This window comes from Dreissena polymorpha, chromosome 5 (assembly GCF_020536995.1).
Source record: "Dreissena polymorpha isolate Duluth1 chromosome 5, UMN_Dpol_1.0, whole genome shotgun sequence".
NCBI lineage: Eukaryota > Metazoa > Mollusca > Bivalvia > Myida > Dreissenidae > Dreissena > Dreissena polymorpha.
Window position 1 is genome coordinate 113,760,589 of NC_068359.1, and position 11,272 is coordinate 113,771,860.

General features: G+C 38.1%; 1 non-coding gene across 1 annotated transcript; it reads left to right on the forward strand.

The window, feature by feature from the left end:
• The first annotated feature begins 817 nt into the window (after positions 1-817).
• Positions 818-907, forward strand: Trnaf-aaa (transfer RNA phenylalanine (anticodon AAA)). The gene is given in 2 exon segments: positions 818-854; positions 872-907. It is a non-coding gene; the product is annotated as a tRNA-Phe (tRNA).
• The last annotated feature ends 10,365 nt before the right edge of the window (positions 908-11,272 follow it).

Genomic DNA, 11,272 nt, shown 5'->3' on the forward strand with positions numbered 1-11,272 from the left:
TTACCGTCATGCTAACATGCATTAAAGTTAAAAGGGGGAACCCCACACAGTCACGTGATCCTGCACCTTGTGTGCCATGATTCGCCGTTATTAAATTTGTCAAGTTAGAACGCGATGCTATTGATGGCCAAGGGCACAAAGGGTACGAGTTAAGTTCCTAAAACGTTGCATGCTTAAAGTCTGATGTAAGCAGTAACTTACTGAAACGCAGTGTATATTAAGAGCCATTGTTTTATTAGTTAAAGAGGCACTCTTCTTCGACTGTTGATAAATGTTTGCATATAGTTCTTTAGTGTTATCATTGGCGTCGCTCTGGATAGCGGCGACTAGTACGTAATGCATTTATATTGCTTATAGGGGGAGAAGTTATTTTACGGATCAATGCATATATTTTTGTTTTAAGAATATCTTGCATAGTGGTGATTTTTTGTGTAAATTAGTGTAAATAAGTACTGCATTTATGCCTATTACATTTATTACAACATTTATTGCCAATAATGCAAAGCTAATTGTTTTAATTAATAACTGATCCACAACTGATCACATAGGAAAGATCACAGGGACTGGGCAAATACGCGAAACTTTCTAGTTTTGTATAAAAACAAAACATAATCAAAATATATTTAAATTGTGGTTTTTCTAATTTGCTTATTTAGTGGAGAATCAATGTAGTACGATATTTGACGACCTATCGCGCAAGCAAGTTTATTGGAAGGCGTAGTGGTACGTACACGTACAATGTATTAGTTTATTAATAGACATATAATAACGATCGCTATACACAACTTCACCAAAAAGCAGTACATAAATGATGTCAGCCGGAATAGCACTGTTGGGAGAGCGTTAGACTAAAGTTGTTTACGCAACAATCATCTAAAGGCCCCCGGTTCAATCCCGGGTTCCGGCACGAACGGAACAGTTCGGCGACTGGCAATTTTTTTCAGTCAGGTTAATAAATATTATAAAGCTTTATTTTATGTAGACCTTTTAAAATCCATTTTATCTACAATTGGACATTTTTATTAAAATTAATGAATGCCGCGTGGTGACAACGTTAATTAAAATTTCTTACAACACTTAAATATCTTATAAAATACACGTGTTTAATATTAACAAATAAATGCAAACAACACATCTATTATCCATGTATTTTTATGGTTGTCTATCATAGGCCCTTAGTACTATCCCTACCGCATATAGAGAGCGAAGCGCGACACGTTTTATTGATTGTAACAATGAGTTGCGATAAAGGAAGCAGCCGCTTATCAAGGAGGAGCTGTGTCCCAGCAACCCGTATCTCTAGAGTCAAGCACTCCTTGGATTTTTTTTTAAGAACCACATATAGAGCGCAAAGCGCGACAAGTATTACTATCCATGTGATATGGGCCCTTTAGCATTATCCGACCATTACGTACATAGTTATCTACCTTAGAATATGAGAAATTTTGAAATCGTTGTTCGAAGTCCAAAATTTACATCCGATTATTCCCAAACTTGCACAGATTTTTATATCAATGAAGACCCAACCCAAACTCTCTGTATGAGCAATATCGGACCATAAGTCCAGAATTATGTCTCTTTGAATTTAAAAATAAAAGTGATAAACTGCTTGGTTAGGTGATTATGTCAACATTTTTCATCAGATTCTTTCCAAACTTACAGTGTCTTCATATCAATGAGCATTTGTACCTCATTAAAAATGAGAAACATCGGGACAATAAGTCCAGATTTTTTTTCTATTAAATTTGACAAAATAAACAATTTCCACTTGTTTAAAAGATTTCACAACTTTCGTCTGAATCTTTCCAAACTTGTTAAGTGTTTTTATATTAGTATTACTCGAACTCTATTGAAAATGATGAATATCGGAGCAATAAATATATTATGATCTTTTACTGAATTTCAAAGTATTGTGAAATGCAGCTTCTTTATGCAATTTACAGTTTTCATTCATTTTGTTTTTCAAACTTTTACAGTGTTTTCATATCAATGAGTACTCAACCCCTATCGTAAATGAGCAACGTAAGAATAAGTTCAGAATCATCTCCCCTTGAAGTTGAGAAAAATATGAAATTACGCTTACAAAATGAAGCAGATTTTTTAAAACCTACACAGCTCTGTTCCATTAATGACTGCACACGGATGCCAGTAAAAAAATGAAACCAATGTAAATAAAAGGAACTATGAAATATGTGGGGGTTACAACACAAAATCATAGATAATGGTTATTTGGGAGTTATAACACAACATTATAAATAATAGTTAATTGGGGGTTATAACACAAAATTATAGATAATGGTTATACAAGTATCTTTTTCTATTTTGTTTAAAATAATCGGCCAATATATTAATATTTACAGTAGAAAAAAATCGTTCCATGTAACTTCATTGAGTGCCTTTTACACTGAAATTCCCGACGCCCTTTGATGCTTTGCATCAATACTTATCTTGTAAAACTATTGTTTCCAATGTCCTCATGATACAATGTGTTCATAAAAGTGACCTTGTGGTAAGACACCTTGATAATAATATGTGCAAACATTTGCCAAACATAAAAAGAAAAATATATTAATAGATTTTGCAGCCACTAACCACAAACAGTTGCAAATAGTGTATTAAAGAATCGAAACGATCATTTTCAAATGACATCTGAACATGATTCATTGTATGCTCCTCTTGTTTGTATTCACTTCAAACAATTAAAGATAACGGTGAACATTAAGGACAAACTTCCCTGCTTTACGGTTAAATGACGTCGTTTTGGGCATCATGACGTTATTATGCCCGCAACGTTCTCTGTTGTAAAATGTTGTAAAACGGTGGAGAAACATTCAATAAAAAGGCAATTTGATTTTGTTATGTAGTTGATACATATTTTCCACATACAAATCAGGGACAAAAAAAAACATGTTCACTCGTGAAAATACTAATTTCGCTGATCACTGGTGAATTTATATCGTAAATCTACCGAAACATACAAATATCATCTATTGAAATCGTAACGTGTTGCATGAATTAAATTAACACCCTGCGTGTTTCAGTACACGTGTTTCTTGTTTCCAGTCTAAGTAATTATTGTTTCCATTCTACGTTTTTCTAGTTTTCAGACTATATTTTTTCATAATTCCAGTCTGCGTGTTTTTGTTTCCGGTCTGCGCGTTTTTTCCAGTCCACGTGTTTCTTGTTTCCAATTTACGTGTTTTTTCTTTCAGTCTACGTTTTTCTTGTTTCCAGGCTATGTGTTACTTGTTTCCAGTCTACGTGTTACTTCTCTCCAGTCTACGTGTTTCTTCTTTTCAGTGTACGTGTTTCTGAGTGACCATCACGGCCTGATCGACTTCAGTCGTTTGCTGAAGGCGTCCGTGAAGGACCGGATATTCGAATACGTTGTCATCGCCGTTGACGCACGCCTGTACACAGAAGACCCGCACTCCTACCTCCTTAAAAGTACCGCTTTGTCCGATAAGAACAAATGCCATTAACCGTGTCTCAATTAGTCTGAGGACTGAGGTGGCAAATTATGCATGCGTCTTACTCTGAAAAAACCGGAATTAATTCAATTCATTTAAGTATCATTCCAGATTTGCATGTGCAGTACGCACAGGCTATATAGGGTGGAAATTAAATAATTGTCCATTTAGAACAGACATCGACACTAGGAGGAAATTGTCGTCCCTGAAAAGCCTGTTCGCACTGCACATGTTTATCTTTACATACATGCATTAAGCCGTTGTTTTTTCACAGAATACTTTTTTTCAGTGATGAAAGAATGTAGAATCACACTGTTGCAAAATCCGATTCAACTACATGTACTAAGAAGCATTAGAGAAACAACCTTAGGCAAATAGAAATAGTGGACCGTCAAGATACATTACGTTTTTCTTTGCATCAAACTGTAATTATATTCGTGGTAAATAGCACATTGTTTTATTGGAATTAGTGTACTATACTGTGTGTATGCGTGCAATTGTTCTGAAAGTGGACAGAAATCATAATACTGCAATAAAATAATAAAAAATACCGAATGAAAAATACCGTTTACCCCGTAATATACAAGAAATAATAAAGTATTTTTACTTTTCAGCACCATTCGAGTCTAAAGACGACTTGAACACTTATCTAGTACAGTCTTTCGACTTTCGAGACGGTCCTACTGTTGGTCGAATGCCGGACAAAACCCCTCCCGGATAAAAACCCTCCCGTCAGTTTTATAGGGGCCGGACGAAAACCCTCCCATGCATAAACGGGGACGGACAAAAACCCTCCCATGAACAAAACGGGGGAGGACAAAAACCCTCCCATGAAAAAACGGCACTGGACAAAAACCCTCCCGTGAAATCTGAGCCACGAATTCCAAGTATCAACGATTATTTATGAATTTTTAATCCGAAATCGGTCATTTCCGAATGTCATTTCCGACATTGGTATTTTGTTGTCGGTTATCCAAGATATTTATTTTTTGTAATAGTGACTTCACTTCAGTAGGTGACATAACAATATATATTTACTAATTAAAATATTTCCGAATTAAAATGTTGTTAATTTACACCCATTTGACGTCAATTATAAATGTTTGAACTAAGATTTGTATTATTACTTAGTATGATAAGAACTACGATATTCATGATTACTTAGTATGAATAACAAGTAGGGTGTTTATATAAAATATATAAAATATCAAATTGTGCGCCGGCCACTGCATTAAGAACATCAAAGTCGTGTTTCTTTTTTATTCATCGTCGCAAAAATAACAGAGGCGGACACAGGCTTCCCAAGACAATCTTTATTTTGTTTGTCTTCACGCAGCTTCATTGCTTCGACGTGAAACTGATCTCCCTTATGGTTGTGACTTTTGGTTGAGTTTATTGTCGTCATATTTATGTCCGTGACTACAGTGCCCTTACAAGACTTTGCCGCGCGTTGAGAACATTCCCAGCGTATAGTCGATTTTGACGTTTTCTTCTTAGTGTAGATTGTGCGCGAGTCTTTTCGTTCCACAGTGATGGATTTGCGTGGCCGACGAGATGCTTGAACCCGTTGTTCCAACTTTCGCACGCGTTATTCGTCCGCGCTTCACCAAGTTTTGTTGCCTCATGTACGTTCCATACATAAGGCGGGAAGCGCGGCGAGGTGCGTCTGAAGCGGGGGCGACCATCCATCATGACGCTTCTGAACGCCCCGTTGACGTAGTTGGCGTCGAAGTAATCTAGTATGCTGTCGATGCCATCTGGTGCCAATTCCCAAAAACGCTCATGCCGTCAGCCATCAGATTCACCGGGAGAAACGCCAGAATATCCAGCATCCCGCAGAAGCAAATACATATGTCGGCTTTTAATGGCTTTTAATTGATTCTGTGATTAAACTAATTTAATCTAAAAAAAACACTAAAAGTAATTGCAGATTCACAGTATGCTATTTTGAGTAAATTTTGCGTATTAATGAATGCAACAATGTGTGAAGCAATTACATTTTTGTCGGTGTTTAATTGCTTTCACGGGAGGGTTTTTGTCCGCAGTTGCAGATTCACAGTTTGCTATTTTGATATATATTATTTTATGCCATAAACTAGTTAATTGTTATGATTAGCTGATTATTGGGCCTATATAACCGATTCATTGACATATTTGACAATACAGTATGCTTTATATATTGTCTGCCAAAATGCAATTGAAAACGTTATAGTAAATAAGTAATTAAGACAAATTAGTTACATGCTAACGAATTGTTAGTTTTTAACAGAATTTAACTTTCATTTTCGCAAAGTTTTCAGAAACTTCCCGGAAAGCACGTTTTTTGCACGAATGAGCGTATGACGCGATTAAACGTTGCACTGTATCGTATTGCATTCATTCTAAATTTAAATTCACTTGTTTATAAATGGCCTCATTTTATGTTTTAATTGATGTTGTTATTATATTGGATTATCGGATATATAGGCACATTAGAAAGCGGTATGTTTACAGTTAATAGATACATATTTTATTTCAATTTTAAACCCCTGAAAACACAATACACAATACACACAATGGGTAATTTTGTAGGATTAATGAATGCAACACTAAGTGCTAAATTTCTTTTACGGGAGGGTTTTTGTCCACCTCCGTTTTTTCATGGGAGGGTTTTTATCCTCCCCCGTTTTTTTCATGGGAGGGTTTTTGTCCGCCCATGTTTATTCATGGGAGGGTTTTCGTCCGCCCCCTATGAAAATAACGGGAGGGTTTTTATCCGGGAGGGGTTTTGTCCGTATTCCCTGTTGGTCCCGCGTCCGTCCCTCAATAACAACTCGGACCACTTTCTGGATGGCGTAAGACGCATGAATACAGAGTTGAGTTGCCAATCAACGGGTTCGCACACGTTTACAAAGAAAACACGGTAAGGACTGCACAGGCTCCGTGCATTTAACCCAAAAACAAACACCAATAAACCGTAGCTGCATAAGTAGAAGATTATTTTTATCCAATGATAACGAGATCATTAATTTAAAGCAAGTAACCAATTGCCATTAAATTACACATAATGCATAATAATCATGACAAACACTAACATCAATTAATGAAATTGAGTCGCCCAACCGTTCAGAGTTCTCTTGATATTGCATGACGATGATCTGAATATTAAACTGTATGATTTTTTGTCCTATTCTCTTTTTGAACAATTTAATGTTTAAATATTTGCTTTTTTTCTTTGTTAGTGCAAAATAATGTAACATTTATGATCATCGAGTTTTCTTGCCTCTATTAAGTAACATGAGGGTGTTTCATGTTTGAAGCATATTCCATTTAGCCTGGTTCTGGGAAAAGTGGGCTTAATACATGTGCTCTTACGCAATTTTGTTTTTGAAGAAAGTCTATTTTAAACAAAAATCCGAGCTAGGCAGACAAAGTGTAGTTCCTGACAAACCTGTGCAGACTGCACTGGGTAATCTGGAATGACACTTGACGCATATGGCAGGTGTACTGGGTAATCTGGAATGACACTTGACGCATATGGCAGACTGCATTGGGTAATCTGAAATGACACTTGACACATATGGCAGACTGCACTGGGTAATCTGGAATGACACTTGACGCATATGGCAGACTGCAATGGGTAATCTGGAATGACACTAGACGCATATGGCAGACTGCACTGGGTAATCTGCAATGACACTTGACGCATATGGCAGACTGCACTGGGTAATCTGCAATGACACTTGACGCATATGGCAGACTGCACTGGGTAATCTTCGATGACACTTGACGCATATGACAGACTGCAATGGGTAATCTGCAATGACACTTGACGCATATGGCAGACTGCACTGGGTAATATGCAATGACACTTGACGCATATGGCAGACTGCACTGGGTAATCTGCAATGACACTTGACGCATATGGCAGACTGCACTGGGTAATCTGCAATGACACTTGACGCATATGGCGGACTGCACTGGGTAATCTGCAATGACACTTGACGCATAAGCCAGACTGCGCTGGGTAATCTGCAATGACACTTGACGCATATGCAGACTGCACTGGGTAATCTGGAATTACACTTGACGCATATGGCAGACTGCACTGGGTAATCTGCAATGACACTTGACGCATATGGCAGACTGCACTGTGTAATCTGGAATGACACTTGACGCATATTGCAGACTGCACTGGGTAATGACAATGTCAAGTTTATGACACTTGACGCATATGGCAGACTGCACTGGGTAATCTGAAATGACACTTGACGCATATGGCAGACTGCACTGGGTAATCTGGAATGACACTTGACGCATATGGCAGACTGCACTGGGTAATCTGCAATGACACTTGACGCATATGGCAGACTGCACTGGATAATCTGCAATGACTTTTGACGCATATGGCAGACTGCACTGGGTAATCTGGAATGACACTTTACGCATATGGCAGACTGCACTGGGTAATCTGGAATGATACTTGACGCATATGGCAGACTGCACTGGGTAATCTGGAATGACACTTGACGCATATGGCAGACTGCACTGGGTAATCTGGAATGGCACTTGACGCATATGCAGACTGCACTGGGTAATCTGGAATTACACTTGACGCATATGGCAGACTGCACTGGGTAATCTTCAATGACACTTGACGCATATGGCAGACTGCAATGGGTAATCTTCAATGACACTTGACGCATATGGCAGACTGCACTGGGTAATCTGCAATGACACTTGACGCATTTGGCAGACTGCACTGGATAATCTGCAATGACACTTGACGCATATGGCAGACTGCACTGGGTAATCTGCAATGACACTTGACGCATATGGCGGACTGCACTGGGTTATCTGCAATGACACTTGACGCATATGGCAGACTGCACTGGGTAATCTGCAATGACACTTGACGCATATGGGAGACTGCACTGGGTAATTTGCAATGACACTTGACGCATATGCAGACTGCACTGGGTAATCTACAATGACACTTGACGCATATGGCAGACTGCACTGGGTAATCTGCAATGACACTTGACGCATATGGCAGACTGCACTGGGTAATCTGGAATGACACTTGACGCATATTGCAGACTGCACTGGGTAATGACAATTTCAAGTTTATGACACTTGACGCATATGGCAGACTGCACTGGGTAATCTGCAATGACACTTGACGCATATGGCAGACTGCACTGGGTAATCTGCAATGACACTTGACGCATATGGCAGACTGCACTGGGTAATCTGCAATGACACTTGACGCATATGGCAGACTGCACTTGGTAATCTGCAATGACACTTGACGCATATGGCAGACTGCACTGGGTAATCTGGAATGACACTTGACGCATATGGCAGACTGCACTGGGTAATCTGCAATGACACTTGACGCATATGGCAGATTGCACTGGGTAATCTGGAATGACACTTGACGCATATGGCAGACTGCACTGGGATATCTGCAATGACACTTGACGCATATGGCAGACTGAACTGGGTAATCTGGAATGACACTTGACGCATATAGTAGACTGCACTGGGTAATCTGAAATGACACTTGACGCATATGGCAGACTGCACTGAATAATCTGCAATGACACTTGACGCATAAGGCAGACTGCACTGGGTTATCTGCAATGACACTTGACGCATATGGCAGACTGCACTGGGTAATCTGCAATGACACTTGACGCATATGGCAGACTGCACTGGGTAATCTGGAATGACACTTCACGCATATGGCAGACTGCACTGGATAATGACACTTGACGACGCAAATCCATCTTTGCCAGAAGGGGGCTCCTGTGTATTCTCGCCCTGTCATATCGTTTGGAAATAGGTGTACAGGTTTTTCTTCCTCATCTATGCAACACATTTCTGACATATGACTGATATATTTTCTAAATATAGCCACATGCTTGATACCGTATACATAATTATTCATTTGGCATTGATGTGACAATGCTTTGTTAATCAAAGTCATGTTTCCTTGGGTGTTTTTTAAGTAAAATTGAATTTCGCAAATAAAAAACAAGATATGTCACTTTGTGGCTGTCTTCTTACAAGTCGTCAACAATATATAATGCGGCTTCGTTTTGGTGTTATTCATATTGTCATAAGCAAGCTTCGTATCGCTAGTATAGAACACGGCACCTCATTTTAGTAGAACATTTTATAGTGCGTGATCACAATCATCAGGATATATTTGACTGAATTTCCCAAAGGATTTTTCATTTATTACATCACGATATAACTGAGTTTTTGTTTGCATTTTGCCATTCATATTATAAGAAATGACGCAGATAATCCGAGACAATTTTTTAACAGAAAACGCAAGACTGTCAACTTGTATAGCTAGTCCGCTCCCATTTGTAAATCGTCAATAATATTCTTTAGCTTCAGATGTTATGTCTCAAATGACAGCAATTATCTGGTCAGTTCTTAAACCACTTAAAGATCAACAGCGTGCATAGGCCGTTGTGTGTCTCTTTCAAAAATAGCTATGTTTATGTTCGTAATAGTATTAATAGATTGCATCAATTCAATAATTTTTATCATGTTTGATCCATTCCAGATACATTTATTGATATACAATTCCCTTGTTTAATCATATAAGGAATATTGTTATAAAAATGATATCCACCCTCAAGAACATGTCAATGTTGACATTTTCTCTCTTGAAAATGTAAAGCTTCAGGTATATGGCATCTGCCTGGTTCAATTTCTAATCCAGGACATGAAACCCTTAATCTACATATATTAAATCTAGACTTATTTATACTAACATGTTCTGGTAAGTTTTCAAATCAAATTTACAGAACTGACTGTAACGTACTGCTCTTGAGGAATAAGGGTAGATTGTATTATTGATTTCATAGTTGTTTTTCTTTCAGTTTTTTTCTTGGTGTATTGTCCCTAAGAAATAATATATGCATGTACATCCTTTTGTAGAAATCAACAAACTGTATATGATAAAAAAAATATCAACCAGATCAAAAATTCATAACATCAGTTGGGATTATAAGAACTTGTCAACGACATAAGACTATTAATTAATTTTAACTATCAACTTTAGTAATGAGCTATAGAGTAAAGTTTGTTTGAATGTTGTGCTATCCATCTGGAATAAAGACCGGCCAATTCTGACAGTTGAAACACATTTGCGCCTTGTTCTGGGACAACCGGGCCTCATGAATGTGCTTAAAGTGTCGTCCCCGATAAGCCTAGTCGGTTCGCACTGGCTAATCAGGGACGATAATTTCCGCTCTTCTGTAACTTTTCATTTAAAGTAGTTCTCCTCAAAACTAAAACCCATTGTAGGCGGAAAATGCTGTCCTGTTTTATCTTGTCCCTTCTTCGATTAACCTATTATGTAAGCGGTGCTTTTATATTTAAACAACATGTATGTCCGTTCTGCAGATCAAGGTTCCAATATACACCGACTTTTTGTACGACGCCGTGCACATGTACGCACGGCTCTGAACGAGACGCTTAAATCCGGGGGCGACGATGTTAAATTAGTATTTACACATATATGCGTCATGAATATTACTGTTCCAACTGTGCGGTTGAGCGCTCTAAAACCGGTTTAAACCCCCAATGCTGTAAATTGACTGTTCTAAGGCGGTGAACCCAGCTTTATTTTTCTATGTGTGTATGTTGTTTCGTATTGTGCTGTTTCGTACTGTTTTGGTAATTGCTGAATTGCCTTTAAAACAGACCAACAAATTGTATATAATAAGAATGCAATACTGCTCCAGCAGCTGGAGTTTCACTTCTTTATATTATTATCGATGTAATATATCGAAAAAGTT